The following is a 22,289-nucleotide window of genomic DNA, read 5'->3' as shown; positions in this document are numbered from 1 at the left end:
TAAGATGCAACTGTCGTAAACAGTGCAGTAATAAAAAGTGCAAATGCTTATTAAAGAACTTGAAATGTAACAGTAAATGTCATTCAAGTACTTCATGTCGCAATAAGTAATAAAATAAATATTATGTTAGTTCCTACATTGCATTTGTTTCTCATATGACCAAAGTTACAATTAACATTTCGGGATATGTTTAACTGCTAAAAACAGTAAAACGTACTAATAAACACACTGCACGTAAGTGATGTCCCTCATAAACATCCCAAAAGAGGTTATGTGTAGTTCCGATCGGATCGGCGCATTGTGCAAATGTACATATCGGGACGTGTTCAAACTGATATGGTCAGATCCCGATTGTATCATTTTTTCGTCATGTGACCTAACAGCTTTAGATATATGCCGATATGTCTAAATAAATCGGCCACGGGCCGAATTCGTCATCTGCCTCCAACATATACAAAATGTACAGTTGGTTGTCTATATTAAAACAAATCGAATGCAAATATAACAACACCCTTCATTTTTTATTATTAACTAATTTTTTTTTTTTTACAAATCTTTAAACTTATTTACAATTTTTCTTCCATATCTTGTGGTGTAATAATTAAAATTTTTAATGATTGTTAGCTCATCTTTTTTAGGAGATTTGGAATAGGTTTCTTCTTCATTTTCACCTTTTCCACGCTCTGCTTCACCACTTTCTTCTTCTTTTTGTTTTCTTACGAAAATATGTTTTTCATTTCGTCTATACTCGTTTCCTAAATCGTCTTGAACGATGTAAGACCTTGGTTCTTTAGTAGGACTTACGATTTTTCCTTTTACCAATGTATCATTCATCTTTTTTCTTAACATAATACTTTGATTATTATTGAAAATACTTTTTTTCGTTGATCTCTTGTGGTCAAATTTTTTATACGTCTGTTTGTGTTTTTCTAGATTTTTTATGTCTTCACCTATTGTATTATACGGTTTCAGTTGTTTTAATTGTATTGTAATATTTGTTCACAAGTTTTTACTGAATAAGATCTTTGCATTTGAATTCATTTTATCTCTTGGAGTATTTCGTAGATTTAATAATGCTAAATAAATATCTTGATTAGAGTCTTTACATTTCTTGAATAAATGTTTGATGTTCTTTACCGCGCTTTCAGTCATTCCATTAAATTGAGGATAATGCGGGCTTGATATGACCTAATTAAAATTCCAGTTATCTGAAAATTCTCTAAACAGATTTTATTTTCGTTATTATTGTGGTACTTTTTAAGTCATTAACTTGTGACGTCTCTATAAAATTAGATAAGTAATCAGCAATTACTACAGTGAAAGAAATGTTGTACGTATTATTAATAAACACCTTTTATTAATAGCAACTTCATTGTCACATTGAAATTTTCATCGATATTATGAAAATGTTATAGATTTTTCTTGGTGACTCTATAATGCATTTATCAATATTACAAATTCGATTTATTGAAATTGTGTACAAAAATTATTCTGGCAACAACCTTTTTAATTTGGGCGAAGTATTCAATCATTACATCAATGAAACTTTTCGTTATGCTGATAATAAAAATCAATAACACGAATTCGTAGTATTAATGTATACGTTTATTGGTCAATGAACCTTAACATACACATCGAAGAAAAATTGATAAACATAATTATTCACATTACGAATCCGATTTATTAATATTAATGTACAAATGATCATTGTCTCAACAAATTATTTTTTTAGGGAGACGTATTTTATTCATTATAATGACGAAATAATTTGTTGTGCCAATAACAATATTATTTAAGAACGCCAAGTTCGTCAAATTAATGTAATATTGATTATCGCAACGTACTAAACATTAAAAAAAAACTGAACGAATCCAATAAGTTATGATAATAAGGGACGAATTGTAACGTCCCTTACGAACCTTGTTTACTTGTTTCTACCGGTTTCTGCTTAATTCCAAGAATCATTTCTTTATTGTGTGCTAGCTCATTCGCGCAACGAAACTTCTGGGTGAAGTGAATTTAGTACTGTTTTGAAAAAAAATACTGTTTTGTTTTACATGCTACAAATTTAATAGTTAAATTGTTGTAGATTTATATTTGAGCTGAGATAATTTTTGATAAAATAAGTTTTGTTCTTCAAAGTGCTAAACTTTGCTTGTTGTTTCTTAAACATGTCTACTAATATTTAGTAGGATACTTAAATTGAGGTGCATTGATGACAATAACTTTTGGTAGGTATTTTAAGTTGTTGATAATAATGATTTGATCATTAACATATGATAATCTCTCTTCCGAAGATTTTGACTATGCTCGGAAAGCCTGCAGACAGTTAAGGTTTAGAGACCTTAAAACAGTAACCTCAACATCAGAATTACTTGAAAAATGGCCATTTTATAAAAGGCCATATGGGTTTAGTTTGATATAAACAATATCTCTTTCGTAATTATACCAGAAAAGCTTACAACATGTTATTTTACAGATTAACATGGACGTTACGGCAGGGTTTGATACTAATCACGATAGTTTGTTAATGAATTGGAAGCAATGTGAGGAGATAATTATGGATTCTACTAATACAACCTTTTGCGATAGCAATTGCCGAGAATATTTTTAAATTAAATTTTGAAGTTGCCGTCAAAAATCAAATGTATAACGAATAGATAATTCAATAGTTGTAGATAAAAGATTTTTTTTTGATTTTATATTATTGTATTAAAATAGCTATTAAAATATACATAACTTCCTTTTTTGAACTAGGCGTCAATTAGTCGGTTGATGTCGTAGTGGAGCGCTAGTGGTCTCGATCGAGAGGGTGGACTATAAAGTTTTGATCCGACAAAGTTGAGGTGCCATCATGCGTTGGAACAGTGAGAAGCGTGTGTTTTCCGTTGAGGCCTACTTTTCAAACGGATATTCTGTGATCGTAACCCAGTGCGCCTTTCGGAATCGCTTTAATTTAGCCCCGTTGGCCCCTGTCCCGGATCGAAAAGAAATTGTGAGGTGGGTCACTACGTTCAGACAAACTGCAAGTGCGACAAGACGAAGAACTGGAGTCCCATTAGAGCACCTGAGAACATTGAGGCGGTGAGAGCTTTAGTGTTGCGATCTGCACGGCTAGATGAGTTGGACTTAGGGGACATTTGGTTCCAACAAGACAGTGCAACGGCTCATACTTCAAGAGCGTCGATGGCTGTTTTGAGGGAACACTTCCCAAAACGCTTAATCTCAATTAGAGGCGATTTGGTCTCCCGATTTGGCCCCGAAATTGCCAACATAACCCCTGCTATACTGGCAAGAGTCATGACAAACACCAGAAATCGGTTTACTCAGTGTATGAATAATGGGGAACGTGACCTACCTGATTTGATCTTCAAAACTGTGTAAAACAAAACTTTATGTATGTGCCTACAGTATAAAAAACAAACAAAAATTTTCTGATTCATACAATAGATGTTATTAAGTTTTGAAAAAAGGAAGTTATGTTGCCGCACCCTGTATAAATTGGATTAAATCCAATTACTAAATTAAATTAACTAATGTTTACTGAGCATAGTTAAATTTTGCAATATTCCCTTAAACAGTGATTATCCTGGAAACGGAGAACTTTAGAGAAGATTAGTAGGTATACCAAATTTATGTAAAATAGTCTGAAAAATATTCGCAAAAAATATTAGCAATACCAGGTACAACCTGTTACAATATACTTCGTGAACCTTTAGTATTAGCAATTGTGTGTGTTGAATGAAAAATTGCATTTAAATTATAGATGAACGTGGGATGGTTCCCAACAAATCTTTCAATAAATTTGATATTTGTAGATATGAAATGTTGAAATAATTCGTGATTTATTATAGTTGGTGTAGATTTATATAAAGAAATATTTAAGCCGTTTAATTATTATTCAATTATTATTGCATAATTTAATACTATTATATAACATCACATTTATTGACAACAATTCTTTTTTCGCATGCATATATATGTGTATATCCATTTAAACATCAAAATATCCCGTCAAATGCTTTCCCCATATTAATTATGTAGACACTTAAATAATAGGTTAATTTATTTAAAAATAGGAGCACAAAATTCAATCTTAATGATTAGTCTTAAATCAAATTTGAATTTGGCTCCTAACTTTTAAACGAGTTGTGGATTGTACATCACATAAAAAAATTTTAATTTGGATAATATTACAACAATATCTATATTAGTGGATGAGTGGAACACATTATTATTTTCTTTTTAAAGCTCGATTGGCAAACAATTTATTTTTGCTTAATAACTTGCGTTATCTCCTCTCATCGATATTATTCAATTAACTGACGAAACTATTTGTCTAGGCGACTTCAACATAGATATGCTTAAACCCAATATGCCCGCGGTTGCTGAGTTTAATGGCACATTAGAGGTGTTTGGGCTTTTACCTCTGCCACTTTATTTGATTTAATTTTGGTCTCTAATGAAGACCTAATACTTAATAGTGGCCTGTTGAGTTACGATCTTTCAGATCACTCGTTGATTTTTGCTGAATTGAATATACCACAGGAGAATGTAATAATAAGTTGGTTTTTTATGACCATCTACAATCATTGCCCTGGCGTATTCTTTACGAATTACATTCCATTGATGATAAAATTCAATTTTTTAATGAAAATATATTAACGCTTTTGGACCTACATGCACCCGTGGTTGTCCAGTGAGGTTAGAGTGGCCATGCGAACCCGAGATACATTCTTTCAAACCTTTAAACGCTCGCGAAGTACCTTACATTGGCAGCAGTATAAGTTAGCGCGTAACATGGTTACTAATATGCTTCGTGATTGTAAAAAAGACTATTTGCAAAAGTTTTTGGATACAGGTAGCGTGGCTGGGTCTTGGTCTGCGTTGAAGAAGACTAATTTGGTTAAATTCAAACATAGAGCACGACCTAACCATTTTGCGGATGCTTCTGTCGTTAGCGACTATTTTATTGACTCGATTCCCAACAGGAATAATACAGTTATTGGATATTTACATGGGCGTAAATGAAAACTTAAGTTGTTCTCTTAAACTGTCAACGGTGTCGGAGGATGACATTTTCAGTGCTCTGCAATCAATTAGATCTAATGCAATTGGATCTGACGAAATATCTATTAAGTTGTTAAGGCACTGTATGCCATCTTTATTGCCTTACATCACCCATATTATTAACTTTTGTATTAAAAACGGCGTTTTCTCTACTGCATGGAAACTGGCGGTTGTGCTTCCGATACCGAAAGTAGCGAATCCAATTCTCACGTCTGACCGTAATTTCAAAGGTTGTAGAAAAAATTGTTAATGTACAATTGCAACAACGCGACACGTCGCATGATTTTTACTTTGTTTTCACATTAGCACGGTACAGCGCAGCACAACTCGACACAGCATTTTATGCAGCAGACAACTGTGCAATATCAGTTGCATTTAGATTTCTTTGAGATGTGCACGTCCGAAGAAAGCTCTTCGTCGTATTCGGAAGAAGAAGTACTGCTTCTTACAACCATGTGTTTGGAACTTGAGAAACCTAAACGAAAAAAGAAGCGTGCTTGTTGGATGCATGACATATTTCGCGCAAGACTGGACGAAGGGGAGTTTCATACGCTATTCAATCGGTTACAAAACGATGAAAAAAAAATTTATAAATATTATAGAACGAACCCTGCAAAATATAATCAATTATTTGACATTTTTTTGATAAGGGCACACGTAGCCCTTATCAAAAAAAAATACAAAATTGGCTGCGATTTATTTTTGGCGTTGGAAGGTTTGAAAGAATTTCATATAAATTAGGGGAACTTAAATGGCTTAATACATATGTCTTATAGGAGACTTTTTCACAGTTGTGTATTTTACCATAATATTGTTCGAAGAGAAAAACCTGAATACCTGTGCCGCAAAATTCAGTACCGCACTGATGTTCACAATTTGAATTTGAGATTCAGGGGGACTCTATCACCGCCCTTTCACCACACTGATCTATTCAAGAGGAGTTTTCATTATCAAATTGTAAAAGTGTACAATAATCTACCCTATGAAACAATCCAACTGGCAAACATTTCCACCTTTAAAAAGTAGATTTTTGGTGACATATTCGACTAATGACAGCGCTGAAATGGCTACAAGTACGACCCAGTGTCCGCATTTGCTTCTTGTGTTTTATTTATTTTTTTTTTTCTTTTTCAATTATTATACGAGTATCTAGGTTTAAGTTTTAATTTTAAGTTGAGCAGTGCTTAGGCACTGAACTTCACCTTTTCATACCTTATATGTTATTTATTTTATGTTTCTAATATATTTAGTAACATTGTTGATTTGTATTGCATTAACAGGTAACAATAAAGTCACTATTATGTTAGGGATATTTTGTGTGCGGGAGATTTTGGGTTGGTAGTGCGGAGCGTGGGGTGGCAATGGAGTGATTCCCGCGTTCGAAATGTTCCGAGACGTTAGATAAAACGAACAGGTCTGAACAAGATCGAGAGAGTCGAACATGAGAGTTGGTGCGTGGCAGATGTAGAAAACGTGTATTGCGAGAAAAGACGGACAAAACGGGCGTGTTTTGAGAAATACAAACGCTGAACTAAATTTACATTAATATTATGTTTGAAGATTCAATAAAGTTGTTCTTTAGATAAATTTACGTGAGTGTATTTACTTTAATTATTATATACTCATTCGTCTATCTGCACGTGCAATTGGGTAAAATTCTTGTTGACTCGTACTGGGTGGTGGATATCTCCATCTCCATGTCTTTGGAAGATATCTGTCAGTTGAAGCTAGTTCTCGGAACAGAGCTTCAGACGGACTCAAACCGCTCTCTTTGGTGTTATTCTCTTCAACTTCGACCTTCGTCCATCGTCGATTCAAAAGGCTGGGTTTAGAAGGGCTTGGGAAGAAACCACTGGATGAAACCGTCGCCGAACATAAAAGTCGAATCGTATCGGGTGCAATTGGATCTTTGTTGTTGCTCCCGCTCTGTTTCAACTTTGAAGGATTAAAATTATTAAAATTTTTACTTGATCTATACTCTCTCGAACGGAAATTTCATGAAAACAAACACAACCGATTTCTTTGCTTCTTTTTTGACCTTCCTCCAGCGTAACCATCCGACCGTTGATTTGATCGATTTTATTTCCGACTAAAACGACGGGAACTTCGGTAATACCCTCTTTCGAACCATTTCCTAATCTTTTTCCACATTTGTGGTAGTTTATCAAGAATTTCAAACGGCAACATTCGTCGAATGAGCATTTATCGGTCACCGAATACATCAAGATAAAAGCTTCTGCCCATCTTATGTTGGCCGCTAAAGTTAAAGATTCGCCATTTTCTTGTTCGATTTGTCCCGCGGTATCTAAAATCTCGAAATAAACCATTCGGTTGTCTATAACGGTATTAAAATTGTAGACTTTTTCCAATGTTGGATCATATTCACCGATGTAACGTCTTGTAATAAATCTAACAACCAGAGCTAAAATTAAATTAAAGTAAATTAAAAAGTAAAGATTGAGTTAACAAATTTAAACCTGATTTTCCAACTCCGGCTTGTCCTAAAACCATAACTTTTAAAGTTTTTTGTCGGGGATAGAGTCCTAAGTTAACTAAAAAAGATTATTTTGAGTCGTTTTAACGTAAATTATCGCAAAACAAAATTTACCTAATTTATTCATCATGTCACGTCGAAACAAAACGGTTCAGGTTTTCAAGCTCAATCGAGTGCTTCTTGATTGTTGTGTAATATTCTCTGTAAGTTTAATTACGAAGAACGAGATTAGAATCCGGACCAGAATAATAATTCGAATACAGTTTAATATTTCTAGGGAGAGTAAAATGGAAGAGATTACGTGAACCTTCCTTTATGGTTACGATACCAAAAAAAAAAAATAATAAAAAGGGACAAAATCAATAAAACCAACTAAAACGGAATGAAATGAAGATTCGATCTCGACTTTTTTGTTTGAGTATTAGTGATGCTTTTTACAAAAATAAATTCCCAAAAAAAATTGTAATCGGATCTAGTTTCTGATTCTTTTTTAAATATTAATTTGCCAGGTGTGAAACCCCGCCGAGGTACGATTTCCGCACGTGCCGGTGTGTCCAGCAGAAGGCGTCGTGCAGGTGCTCGTTCAGCACCACAGGGAAGAGTGGAGGAAGACGAAAGTCCTCGACTCCTGCCCGAGGCTCAAGAGGTCGCGCTGGAATGAGAGGGGCCGGTGGGACGACTGTTCCAGCCCAAGCGAGAGGTATGTAAGGGAAACTGTACTCAACTCAGTGGATAAGTCTATTAACTGTTTACAAGTAACCCTGCAGCACGCTACGGCTGCCCTCAGCGGAACCTGGAGGAGTGTTACTTACTTTGCTCAGGGGATAGACCCAGAGCTTGCTTACTTATCAAGAATAACATTAATGCATTCTTAATCTCAGAGCATAGCGATCGCGATTGTATGGCTGCGGTTCTGAGAATCCAAGGTGAGAAAGGCTGGACAAAAGTTATATAATAATGATCTTCCCCCGGCCGCTATGCGACACGTAATTGCCTACAGCCAGAGGAATAACCTAAAAGTGGTTATTGGATGTGACGCTAATGCACACCACACAATATAGGCAAGCACCAACACAAATGGGTCTTACCCCTGAAAGACTGTACTGGCTCTATGTGACTGTGGTTAGACCTATGATTACATACGAACCAGCAGCCTGATATAGGAAAGTGCGACAGACTTCAGTTATCAGTAAACTTTCACGAATTCAACGAGTAGTTGGATTGGCAATCTCTGGTGCAATAAGCACAACGCCAACTCTAGCAACGGATGTTCTGCTTGGCCTGTCTCCTCTGCTTTTGCATATAGAGAAAGTGGCTAGAACTACCATTTACAGATTTAAGCAATATGCTCAAAACTGTTCCGACATGTCCTACCAATGGGGTGCAGAAGACATTATAAGCACTGATGCTGTGCTATCAATGCCGTCAGATTTGGAAGGATTACTATCAGTGATTAATACTCGATATCATATTGTACTGCCTGAACGGCAGTCCTTGATCAAAAACGAAAATTCTCTGGTTCAGGCAGATATTTGTATGTACACAGATGGATCAAAAACGCCGGAAGGAGTCGGAGCAGGAGTATACTGCCAGACACCTCGAATTAAGCAAGCTTACAGCCTGGGTACGTTCTATAATGTATTGCAGGCGGAAGTATTTGCTATTGACATGGGTGCTAAAATTCTTCTTGAGAGAGGGGTGAAGAACATAACAGTACGACTTTTTTCAGCCAGTCAAGCCGCTTTCCAGGCGCTGCAAGCCGCGAAAACAGTGTCGTCTCTGGTTAATGATTGCAAGAGAACATTAAATACACCGAGTTGTGATAACAGAGTTTCTCTGATCTGTGTCCCGGGTCACTCTGGGGTTGCCGGCAGATGACCTAGTACGAGAGGGCAGCGCTAAAGTGTTTGTGGTGCCAGAACCAGCAGTTGGTGTATCATTTGCGATGGCCAAACATAAGATTGGACTGTGACATTTTAGGACATGCTCGTAGTAGCATAAAAGTTCTAATGGGTGTCTTTATTGGGCACTGCCGATTAAAAGCACACAACAAGTTGGTGGGTTTAGCCGACGATGTTGAATGTGGACTATGTGCGGAGGAAGCAGAGACGGATGAGCATGTTTTATGCCATTGCCCTGCTGTTAATCGTATCAGATTCTCGATTTTTGGATCGCTGATTATCTCCTCAAAGGATCTGAATAACCTTTCACCGAGCTAGGTATTAATGTTCGTTAAGACTGCACGGTGAAATTTGATAACGATATCTCTCGGGGTACAATAGATCCTTAGGGTCGCGGTGCAAGGTTGGTTGGTCCGCCTACCCGATATGTAGTCTATGTAATGTAATGTAATGTAAATCTTAATTTAAATCCCGATGTGATGGATTTTCGACAATGGTGTTATTTAAAATGTTTAATATGCGAAAGAGTGCGTTGAATTTTCAACACGACTCGACATTATATCGACACTCGACAAAAAAGCAAATTTTAAGCCGGCTTCCTGAAAAGCGATATATATTACGCATTCACGTGAATTAATGACAGACGTGGCAGATATTAATTCACATGCTGTAACAGGACACTTGAGGAATGTACTAATTATAGGTAATTTTGGTAAGATTTCGGAATCTAATATAATAAGAAAACCTTGTAATAGTGTTTAGTTTTCGTCGAGATCTTTTATCGATTGAACTTCTTCCCTAAGAGAAATTGAAGCGTTTTCTTTCTATGGAAAACCCAACCAGCACCAACCAAAAAAAGATACGGTAGCTAAACCTACAGCCAACCGTATAACTCGTGATCGGTTTATTGAAAACCGCAACTTTGTTGCGTAAAAGCGGCATCTATAAAACAGGTAAATTGTGGAAAAACGTTGGTCGCACATTAATACAGCAGACAAATAGACAAATCACAATCGTTTGTTACAGACGTTTTTTTAAAAAACAAAAGACGAACTAATTACTTAAAACGCATAATTAATTTTTAACATTCCATGGTACTGTTAATGAACATGGATTGGACGAAACCCTCCTCTCCCCGCATAGTTCCTTCTGTTCCTTTTTAATTTATAATTCGCTTAAATCCTGGTGACCTGGCTCGGATACCTATGGAAAGAGGTCTAAAAGATTCCGTAATTTTTCCGCCTTTGTCAATTTGATAATAGAATAACGCATAAAACAGAGCGTAAAACAAGAGTTCGTGGAACTGCTTATGTCGGCATTTTCAGAATATTCGCTTTCACAGACTTAATTAGTTGAATTGTTTTAAAATGTAACAGGTAAAACAAAATTTGTATAAAAATTGCTTGGCAATAAATTCTGAATTCATTCCATCGTTTTACATTAAGGCAAAGTGTTTAAACTAAGTCATTAAATCATGGATACTCTAGTGTGACAGAAAAAGTCGAAATAATTTTTATTTATGGAGAATGTGGCAGAAAAGTTGCTGATAGTATAGCTTTGTATCGAGAACGTTTTCCTGATCGAAATACACCTTTGAGAAGTACCTTTTACAGAGTTGTGAATGATTTCACTAACACTGGAAATGTGGAATCAAGAAAAAAAACTCGGCGAGCAACTGTAACTACGGAAGAAAAGGAAATTGCGATATTACCTAGAGTTGAGGTAAATCCTCAAGCACTCGACGACTTGCAATTGACGCCGGAATATCGAAGACCAGCATTTTAAGAATATTAAAGCGCAACAAGTATCACCCATACCACATTTCATTGCATCAACAGCAATGGAGGTGATTTTGAAAATCGATTAATATTTTGTCAATGGGCACAAGAACGAATGCGGTTGGACTTCAATTTCTTTGGTAACGTGCTATTCTCGGATGAGTCTACTTTTACAAACAGTTAGCGTTATTAGCGTTGAAAATCCGAGATGGTTGCGAGAAGTAGAACATCAACGACCTTGATCGGTTAATGTTTGGTGTGGCATAATTTGGTGATAAATTGATCGGTCCATACTTTATTGATGGTATGCTGAATGGGAAGAAGTGCCGAAATTTTTTAGATGACGTCTTACCAACGTTACTTGTAGATTTGAGCAGGGCAGAAAGACAAAATATGTGGCTACAAAATGATGGGTGTCCAGCACATTTTTTACATATTGCATGTGAAGCTTTAGATCGGGACTATGCTGGGCGATGGATTGGAAGGGGAGGTCCAATTTCCGGGCCTGCCAGATGACCTGATTTAACATCCCTTGTATTTTTTTTGTGGGTGTCCTTAAGGATAATGTTTATCGCGAAGTACCGACTACGCCAGAAAACATGAAAAAGCGGATAAGAAATGCATGCAGAAATAGTAGCCAAGAAAACCTATTAAGATGTAAAGAAAGTTTTAATAGAAGGGTTAATAACTGTATTGAAGTGGATGTGGAAATATTTGAACATTTATTATAAATTTTATATTTGTTGTTGACTAATAGTACAGTTTAATCATTTCATTATAAATAAACAATATTTAAAACCATTTTAATGAATAAATTATTTAGATTTTGTCTACAAAAGATGTTTCGCCGTCGTACTGGCAAAACCACACTGTAATTTTTTTTTTTTAATTATTTTACTTTTATCGATAGATTCAGATTTTGCAATCAAAAACATAGAGTGCCATTTAAAAAATTGGTCGTGACCTTCATATGACCTTGAAAATAAGGTCAAGGTCAAAAAATGTTATCGTCATATGGTTTCCCCCTTCGCACAGAACAACTTTGATTTGGTTCATTTTACATAAAAATGAAATTGATTGAAAAATCAATCAAATTTTTGAGATAACCGCTTGCCTCACGTTAAATTGACTACCCTGTATTATATGTGCCAACGGAATCAACGGAATGGCAAGTACTCAAACGGGTGCTGTAATAAGACTCCTTACAGCATCGGATGCTGTAATGAGATTTTAGTAACATTTTTTGTAATTCGCGACGGTAATGAAAGCTATAACAGTACTCAAACGGGTGCTGTAATGAGATTCCTTACAGTATCTGATCCTGTAATGACTGTTAGTAACATTTTATGGAACCAGTTCAAGTTGGTGACATTGGGTCATTAATTCTTCTAGTTGTCAATGTGACAATGTTTGTCTATGGATGTTTAAACACTTTCTTAGCATCGAATACAAAGTCCACAATAATGAGGACATTGAACTCTGAGCAATTTCTCTTATTTTGGGAGGTGTACATCAGGTGAATACATTTTGTGTTTTGACAGTTTCTAATTGTCAATTCAAATTTCTATTTTCAAGTGTTACGGTGTTACCAACTGCTGCATACCTATTTCCCTACATTGTCAACATTTATTTTATTTTTGAGAAAAGAAAAAGGATAAAAACGCGAATTACAAAAATAGCATAAAAAACACGTTTCATAAGACTTAAAGCACTCAGATGATGAGGAAATGCATGTTGAAAAGATAAAAGATAACATAAACTTTTTACATCAGGCAATCAGTCTCAATGTTACACCTAAAACATTCAAAATAAAAACATCCATATTATTCAACGATCATTTAGAGGAGTTGGAAAAGAGATTAATTAGAAAAGGAATAAGATCACAATATAAACTACTAAACAAACAAGAAACCATACTCAAATTCATACACAGAGATCTGCAAAAGTATCTTCGTTATTTGGAATACGAAGAACTCGTGAAGAGGTTTAATGGAGAAATTTTTTATTCAACAATGAGAAACAAAGACAACAAGAAAAAAAACTTAAACGGTTGGCAGAAGAAAAAGTAAATACTCTTGCTCAAAGATCATCACATTCGAAGAATCAACATATAAAAAGTACTATATTTCAAAAAGATAAATTCTATATTAAAAGATTCAATATAACAGAACTACACCTAAATATTAATTTAGACTAACCCAAGATGACATTGACGTTCTTAAATTGGGTAATAAACTCTCATTGCTTAATAAAATAAAGCCTGTACACTTAGCAATAAAAATTGAATCACAATTATGTTAGAATCTCTCAACCGAAACTCTTATGTGCGAATGAATGAAGAGATCACTCGTTGTCAGGAACAAAAAAATATGTATTTAATCAATATAGACAAGATATATACAAGTGAGGTTAGGTTACAAGAATAAACTCACACCTAACAACCGTCCGGTTACGACTAACTGTTGACGTCGCTTGCTCGTGTCCCCACCATTTCAATCGTTCTCGAATGTTCTTTTGACGGTTTCTAAAACTCGGCTTCTCCTGACGGTTTTTCTCTCCTGAGAAAACTTTTTAAACTAAAACAATTATTCCTTTTCCTTGTGCACGGTCCTCTTCTTTCTCCTTCTCCTCTTCGGACTCTTCATCTTGTCCTCGGTCGTCTTCTTTCTTCTTCTCCTCTTCGGACTCTTCATCTTTCTCACTTACGCCGTCACTATCAGTATCACTTTCCTCGTGATTTCTGTCGATATTCAATTGACTTACATGGGCCGTTGCTGTCCACAATCTTCCTCCTATCTCCGGTAACTTAGCAACCCTATACGTGTCGTTAGGTAGGACTTCAATTATTGTTAAGGGTCCTCTGTACTTTGATTGTAGCGTAGTGGACTCTCCAGTTGGTTTTGGACAGGATTTCATTACTACAATGTCACCAACGGTATAATCTACTGCCCGGCAGCGCTTTCTGTCATACTGCCTCTTGTATGATTCCTGTGCCCTCTCAATGTTTCTTTGAACCATTTCCTGAACGTCACTAATAGCATTGTCTGTCTCATTAATCAGTCAATTCTCGTTCCAATCTGGCATCAATAAAATGTGGAATATACCCAAATACGGCCTCGTACGGAGCATACTTCGTGGACTTGTTTACCGCACTATTCATGTTTCTCTCGACTAGTGACAGAGTGAGGTCCCAAGCATCTTCACTTGCTGCCGTACTGATCATAGAATTTACCAACGTTTCCATCACTATCTCAGCTTGTCCATTTGCTTGTGGATGTCGAGGTGAAATGTAATTTATGTCAGTACCATGTTTCGTACAGAATTCCTTGAACGCCTCAGCCGTAAAGCATGTTCAACGATCCACCACGTACATTAAAGATATTCCAAAATCATTAATAAACTTTTTAACGCATTTTATAGTCGTTTGAGCTCTAGTGTCTCGCGCCGAATACAACTTAACGAATTTCGTAAAGGAATCGATTGCCACCAAAACGTAACAATAACCTTTTTTCGTTTTTACTAACGGTCCACAGTGATCCCAATGAATCCTTGCAAATGGTCGCTTGGTTACAGGTAACGGATGAAGAAACCCTGGTTGTCGTCCTCTGGGTTGCTTGTTCATCAAACAAACAAAACAACTCGCAATGTATCTTCGAACATACCTCTTCATTCGCGGAAACCAATAATTTCTCTTGATCCTGGCTACTGTCCGATCAACTCCAAAATGACCGCCGTTATCATGAAATCTTACTACCATTGACTTCCAAAGAATCCCCCTACTCTACTCACCCTTCTTGGACTCTTGAAAAGATAAATTTGTGAGCTGTTGTGGGCTCAAGTGTTAACTTTGTCCTCAAGTAGTGTTTTGCCTGTGCTCATTTTTAATAATTATTAATATTTGTTTTAATTAGTTGGTAGTATTTTTTTAATAATAAGTAGTTTCTTATATTGGTTTTTAGTTTAGTTGAGTAGTTTTAAACTTTTGGTAGTAGATTACATTATTTGTACATTTTTTGTATTTTTTATTTGTATTGTAGATATTTAATTAATTAATAGATTTAATCAATTAGTTGTTTAGTTTTTTTAGGTAGTAATAGTTGTAGAATTATGACCTCCAAGGGAACTTATTGTATTGTCCCGATGTGCAGTAGTACATCAACAATAAAAAAGATAAGAATGTTTAGAGTACCAAAAGATGGTGACAGGTATGTACTTTATGAAAGCAAAAGTTTATAAAGTTTATAAAGAAGTTTAAAAAAAATGGATTAATTTTAGAGCAATGAAATGGTTAATTGGATATAACCGGCTGGACCTGAAAAACAAAACCCCATTACAATTGTACACCAATTACAGGGTGTGTAGTCTGCATTTTAAGATGTCCATGTTTACTTCTCCTGAATTAAGTAGATACTAAGTACTAAGTATTACCTACTGCCGTTCCGACCGAATTTAGTTTTACATGTACATTACCTGTAGATGAAAAATTACTTACCAATTTTTAGATATAGTTATTACTCCAGGTAATAAGGAAACTGTTGCTCCCCCTGCTGAGGAAACTATTGCTCCCGCCATTGAGGAAGCTACTGCTTCAGTTATTGAGAAAGATGTAGTACCTGGTAAGATGGAAAATAATTTACAATTTAAATAATTTTCGATAATGATTTCAGTGAAATAAGAATTTTTATTTGTTATAGATTGTTCTTCAACGTCAATAAGATCTTTAACTTCCTGTGAAGTAACAACAACACATACTGGTAAAGTATCAAATCCATCATAGTTTCTCTATAAAACCCTGTATGTACTTTGAAATACTTACTTATCATGTTTAAATTTCGATACTTATAATACACATTTTAAATATTTATGCATATTTTAACTTTTAAGTATGCCTGGCTTTCGGATTCAAACCCTATGCTAATTGTATGTCGAAGTAAAAGAAACAAATTTTTTGTTTTGTTTTTGTTTTAGTCATAAAAAAAACTATTAAAATTTCGACATCGATCTTTCAAACTGTATAATATGATTTAATTATGGCACATTACTTTTTAAACACTCTTTTACTTTCCAAAGTAACAACTCTTATCTTTTTTAAACAGCTACACAGACGCACAAATTCTTGTCCTGCAATACGCCACGGAAGCAGAGGTTACGGGCTGCGTTGAGTGATGCCCGCAAAGACAAGTTAAAGGCCAGGAGACTAGTTGACCAATAAGGGCCAACAAGGGGAAAATTAAGTATTGACGAATTCGAGCGAAATTGCGATACTTTATTACCTGCGAACCTCGCCTCGTTTATCAAAGTGTAATTACGTATATGCACATCGAATGGTAAAGGACGGCGATATCCCGCTGCCTACAAAGAATTTGCACTGCAGTTATATTTTTTGGGACCACAGTGCTATCGTTTTTTAATGACATTGTTTTATTTACCAACGCCGCGAAGTTTATGCCGTATGACGGAAAAAATTAAATTTTTATCGGGATTGAAAAATGAGGACATGTGGACAGGGCTGGAATTGAAGATACGTACAATGAGCGATGAAAATAAAACAGCTATTATTTGCATTGACGAGATGTCAATAAAAAGAAATTTGTAGTACTACATCGCCAGAGATGAAATTATAGGTTTTATAGACGATGGAGAGAATAAAAATTACATTCCAGCTAATAATGTCAGTGTAATAATGGTAACAGGTCTTCACAGCAGCTGGAAATTACCTGTAGGGTACTTCTTGGTAACGCAATTTAATGCTGTTCCATTGAAAACCGCATTGGTAGCATGCATTAAAAAACTTAAAACTGTCAACATTAATGTGAAAGCTATTGTAACTGATGTCAATTAAAAAATTTATTAGGGGTATCGCCAGAAAACCATTTTTTGATATGGATGGAGAAATTGTAATATATATATATTTAACACCCCACATTTATTGAAGGCCACAAGAAATAAGTTGTTGAAAAGTCACTTTAATTTTCATAATAAGAAAACATCGTGGACATACATAGAAGAATTTTATAAAAAAGATTGCGAACAGACAAACGGACTGGCGCCCAAATTAACTAACGCGCATATAAATCCTTCCAATTTTGAAAAAATGAAGGTCAAATATGCTGCACATATAATTAGCGACACCGTGGCTAGTGGCTTGGAAACGTACATGGTTCTAGGTATTATTTCAGCAGAAGCAATCGGAACCATTGAAGTAATAGATAAATTCAACAAATTATTCGATGTGTTAAATTCAAGAAACTTTAACGAAGACGACCTAAAGTATTTAAATATAATAAATGATTTTGTTGTCAGTATTAGGATAACGTCTAAAGATGATAAAGTAATCAACAATTCAATGAAATTTTTAACATCGTGGTTGATAACCATAAATGGCGTGAAGAAATTATGGGATTTATTAAAGGTTAATAAACTACTAACTACAAGAAATTTAAACCAAGATTGCCTAGAAAATTTTTTTGGGCGTATTCGACAGCAAGGGGCAATAATATTAATCCAACCGCCATCCACTTTGAACGAGGTTTCAAGAAGATTTTTTGCCAATCTTATTTTCAAAAGGGAAGCGAAAATTGCGCTGATGATTTCAGTAAATTTTTGCTGAAACTTACTGATATACAGACGGGAGATAAGGTGACTCAGATTGCTGAAGTGCCGCGCGAAGAGAGGGATCCCTTCTTTAATATTGATACAGACTATCGTAATCAGGATTTACCAGCACAAAATGCGTTTACGTATGTATGTGGTTACCTTATAAAAAAGGCCTTTGGAAAACATAATTGCGATTCATGCAAAGTATCGCTCTTGAGTGAAGAAGTTTTAGAAAGTGCAAAACTTTTGATGTATTTTAAGGCCAAAAACACAGATCATACATACGGAATGTTACAAAACCCTAGTACTGTACTTTTACAATATACAGGGTCATCCACGACGACCGTCCATTAGAACTATACGGTGTTCTGTCCAAAATAAAAATTTGAAAATTTAGTTTTAAGTATTATCAATTGCGTTCTCTTTGACTAAAATATTTTCAGATTTCTAGCACTTCCGGTTATACCGGAAGTCGTCACCTACTTTATTTTTTAAATGGAACACCTTATATATTTTCAGATATTCGGATTTGTCTGTCTTGATGGTTTATGAGTAAATTTACTTTTTGCAATTTGATTCGGCCGTTCTCGAATTATTCGAATTTTTCTAGAAAAATGTACTCCAGCAGACATTTGTTCAAAAAATCAGAGAACACTCGATTTTTGGCATATCAATTTAGGATTCAGAACATGCTTAAGCAACATGATGGAGTCTGTTTTAGTGCCGAGTACGGCTGTATAGAACGTTTGGTCACTTTTCTATGGCACGTTAACTTTCCGAAACTTGGAAGTACCATAACATCATTTTTTTAAATGGCACCCCCCATATTTTATTACTTTGTCGTCTTCGGTGTCTCATTTTACATCTTTTATATCCCATATGTCCTATACCTAACATTTATAGTTTGGGAGATAATTGGGGTTTATTGAAAAATGCACACATATCATACAAATATCTTTATTTACTGTGACAACAAATTTACAATAAAATGTCCTCAAACAAGAAAAACAAAAAAATGTATTATCAATGTTAATTCTTATCAATTTCATTCACTGCCTCCCTAATAAATTCCTCAAAAGTGTAAAATGCACTTTCAATTAAGTGTTTTTTTATAATTATATTGAATTTACTTCTTGACATTGCCGCAATGGAGGGTGGAACGATGTTGAAAAATTTTGGATCCCAATAGTCCATCGATTGTTGTGTTCTTGAGAGTCGGTGATATGGTGTAGCAAGTTGATAGCAAGATCTAGTTGCATAACTATGTGATTCGCCGAGTGTTTGGAAAGTATTCCTATTATCGTACACGTACATTAACATCGTATGTATGTATATACTTGGTAGGGTAAGTACTTCTTCTCTAATGAAATACTCCTTACAGCTATCACGCCGTCGCAGATTACAGAGAGCCCTAATTGCTGACTTTTGTATTTTAAATATTCTATGGAACTCAGTTGACTATCCCCAGAATAGAATTCCGTATGATGCCACGGACTAGAAGAGGTTGAAATACGACATTTTGGCGGCTTGGTGTGTAGCTATGCTTTTCAAACGTCTTATGGTGAAAACCGCTGTTGATAACTTCTTTGATAGGGCCTCAATATGATGGTGCCAACCCAGCCGTCCATCGAGATGTAACCCGAGGAACCTCGCCTTACCGACACGATTTTCTGCTTTTGTGCTGAATATTATGCTTTCTGTTTATTGTGGTTTAGTTGCAGATTATTACTTTCAAACCATAACTGCGCTTCGTACATTGCATTGATAGACTTCTGTTTTAGTTCACGCTTGTCTTTACTTTTTACAATGATTGATGTATCGTCCGCATATAAGCCAATTTCTTCATTGACCGTGGGAGGCAAATCATCCTTGGGCACACCTTGTTTTATGTTTAATAACTTGGAATTTTTATCTTTCCATTGAACGTATTGTTGGCGTTCGGAGAGGTATGAGTTTAGGAGTTCTAGTTGTACTCCTCTTACGCCATAATATTCCAGCTTGTCTAAAAGTATGTTGTGGCTTACAGTATCAAACGCCTTGGTAAGATCTAATAAGTTGATTTCCACTAGTTCTTTGTTATCAAGTGCTTCTGTAATAAAATTTATGACATTCATCATTGTCATAAACAACAGTGTCAGCAGCTGTTGTTACCGATTTTTTCCGTCTGTATCCATGTTGGCAAGTTGTCAATAGGTTAAATTTTTCTAGGTAGTCAATCAAACGATTTGCTATAATTTGCTCAAATATTTTTGAGAAAGCTGGTAATATAGATATCGGTCTGAAATTGTCACATTGATTGCTATCACCTTTTTTGTGTACTGGTAGAATTTTTGCAATTTTTAGTTCATTTGGAAAACATCCTTCATTCACGCATTTGTTTAAAACCTTGGATAGAGGTGACGCTATCACATCGACAACTTGTTTTAGGAGGTTGGTACTAAAGTGGTAGGTGTCTTAAGTGTTTTTGTTTTTTAGGGATTGCACAATATCTATAATTTCAATTGGCGTTATTTTCTTAAAGTAGAATGATCTTTTATTATCTATTTTATGGTTTTGAAGTAAAGTACCGTATAGATGTGTATTATGGTGATCATTTTTTGCTTTGTTACTCAAATTTATAAAAAAAGTGTTCATCTCCTCTGCCGATAGTGTTGATTCCTCTCCGTCTGCCAATTTCTTACCAACGCGTTCACTATTGATGATATTCCAGATTGCTTTCGATTTATTTGATGAATTTGATATAAAGTTTTCTTTTTGTTTTTGTTTTTCTGTTGTCACAGTTTTTATGTAAGTATATTTTAATTTCCTATAGATATTGTATGCTTCTGGACTACCTCCTGCCTTTACTACGATATACATGGCATCAAGAGTATTTTTCAATGCGTTTAACTCAGGTGTGTTTATTGTATATTTTTTATCTTTGCGTCGTAATATGTATTTTTCAGGGAAAAATTTTTCAGTAAAAATGTTTAGGTCTCCCAGTGGAGAACGGTATATAGCTATTAGTAGTGTTTTGTTTTCCACTATTTCAGCGACAGCCACTTCGATGTTGACTTCCGATGATATAGGTATTAAATCTGGGCATTCCCTGGCCTGTATGTTGCTTCTGACCAGGATTGCTACCCCACCATGTGTCCTATTCTGTCGGCAGAATGCAGCGGCTATACGATAATTTGTTATGTTTACGTTATGTGGTATTTCAGCATTTTGAAAATGTTCTGTTAAACTAATATAATCAATTCCTTCTGTATTCAGAAATTTCTCAAGTGCGTCTATTTTCTTCGTTAATGATTGTATATTAAAATTTATTATTTTTTGAGTTTTTATACTCGAGAATGTCTTATTTCCTTTTTCTGTTAGGTTTTGTGGGTGCGTCTGTAAATCTGTTCGAAAAAACGATTCACTCTGGTTCCCGTCGGCCACTATAATTGTTTCAGGTTGAATTTAATTTTGATTTGTTATTACTTTATTTTGTTTTTTTTATATACTTTTTTTTTTTTGTGTATGGGATTTCCAGGAAGACCAGGACGCCATAAATTGGCTTACTGATGGAAATACCCTTTGGCAAACTCTATACTTAGTTATTTTAGGCCCACTTTTACCACCTCTAGTTAAAGTGGTTGTTAACTTTAACTAATGGTTAGCGCAAAAATCGGCTTTTACCACCATATTTACCTTGTTGATAGCGCTAACTAATAGTTATTTTCGGTCTATCCGTAACTATCATTGATAAACTTGGTTGAAGGTATTTTTAACCAGATGGCGTAACATAAATCTAACCTAAAATCATAATAAACGCTTACGTTCGCTCAAAACTCCATAATAGTGATTAAAACGGTGTTATTGTCGTGTTATAACAGTGTTACACAGCGATAGAATAAAAAATCATGGATTTCGAAAGGTTTGAAATTGATGAGCAAGAAATCTTGGAGAAAATTAATTATCTATTTCCCATTCGAGGTGAACGCGTAATAAAAGACAGAATAGACCACGCCCGCCATCAAACTAATGAATTTATTAAAAGATTTCGATTATCAAAGGAATGTGTGTTTTCACCACATTTTAGCACAAATTGATAATGACATCAAACCACGAACGAGGAAGTATTATATATGTATAGCACCTAGTTTTTATCAGTAGAAGAATTAATAATTAATTTTTTTTAGAAATTTTGTAATCCCCGTTTCAAATAGATTGTTGCTTACTTTAAGATTTTGAGTTTGCTACAGGCAACATGTTATTGGGTGTAGCTGACTTGTGGAATCGGCGAATCATTAGCTTCAGGTCAATAATAGAAGATTAGTAGTTATCAATTATTAATAATAATAAACTTTATAATTATAAAAAATAATAAAAAAAAACGTTATTTACAATAAATATGTACATTATTATTATTTAAGTATCGTCAACAAGTATTTAAAAAATAGATTAACTGTCTTTATCTTTTCT

The 22,289-nt window shown here is 34.9% G+C and overlaps 1 pseudogene; it reads right to left on the bottom strand.

Annotated features, from left to right (window-relative positions):
• Window positions 1-1,583: 1,583 nt before the first annotated feature.
• The window catches only part of LOC139431895 (ras-like protein 1), a 67,133-nt pseudogene continuing 46,427 nt past the window's right edge, over window positions 1,584-22,289 (bottom strand).

The sequence above is a fragment of the Onthophagus taurus genome, chromosome 11 (genome assembly GCF_036711975.1).
Source record: "Onthophagus taurus isolate NC chromosome 11, IU_Otau_3.0, whole genome shotgun sequence".
Taxonomy (NCBI): domain Eukaryota; kingdom Metazoa; phylum Arthropoda; class Insecta; order Coleoptera; family Scarabaeidae; genus Onthophagus; species Onthophagus taurus.
Note: the sequence above shows the minus strand (reverse complement) of the source record. Positions and strands in the feature narration are given on the sequence as shown.